Raw genomic sequence first — 767 nt, 5'->3', positions numbered from 1 at the left:
GTCTCATCCCTCAGTTTATTGAAGGATAGAGAAATAGATTTCAATCTGGTGTATTTCCAATTTCCGAAGTTTTTAAAGAAGCAGAAGTTGTTTCAGACTCCCACTTGAGGAATTTAAGAAGCAAAACAAATGAACACAGAAAAAAAAAAAAAGAAGAGACCTACAAAAAACCAGACTCTTAAATATAAGGAACAGAGCTGGAAGCTGCCAGAGGGGAGGTGGGTGGGGGGAAGGGTGAAGCAGATAAAGGAGACTAAGAGTACACTTATCTTGATGTGATATATAGAATTGTTGGATCATATTGTACACCTGAAACCAATACGACACTGTGTGTTAATTATACTTGAGTTAAAGAAATAAAACCAAACAAGTGAAGCATCAGAAAAAGGGTCAGAGCTGAACTATTCCTTAGGAACATCCAAAGTGCTGTGTGTATGAGAATTTCGCCAATCGTTTCCAAAAAGTATCGTTACAGTTGGTATGTTGAAACAGGATCCAGTGTCCACACACATTGTTTGGCTGACATGTCCTTGAATCTTTCTTTATCATGGTCTCCTCTCCCTTCCTCCCCCCCATTCCTTTTATCGGAAAAAATAATTTGTGTTCTTCATTTTCTTACTGCGTTGCAAAGTCAGGGAGAGCAGGAGCTTAAGATATTAGCACTAACAATTGTGCCTAGCACCCAGCAGACACTTGACTGTTATTTGCCCGATGCTGTTGCTAATACTTAAGGCCTGTGTCTTGTCCCGGCAGGTTGATCCAAAAGA

This window comes from Crocuta crocuta, unplaced genomic scaffold (genome assembly GCF_008692635.1).
Source record: "Crocuta crocuta isolate KB4526 unplaced genomic scaffold, BGI_CrCroc_1.0 scaffold610, whole genome shotgun sequence".
Taxonomy (NCBI): domain Eukaryota; kingdom Metazoa; phylum Chordata; class Mammalia; order Carnivora; family Hyaenidae; genus Crocuta; species Crocuta crocuta.
Note: the sequence above shows the minus strand (reverse complement) of the source record.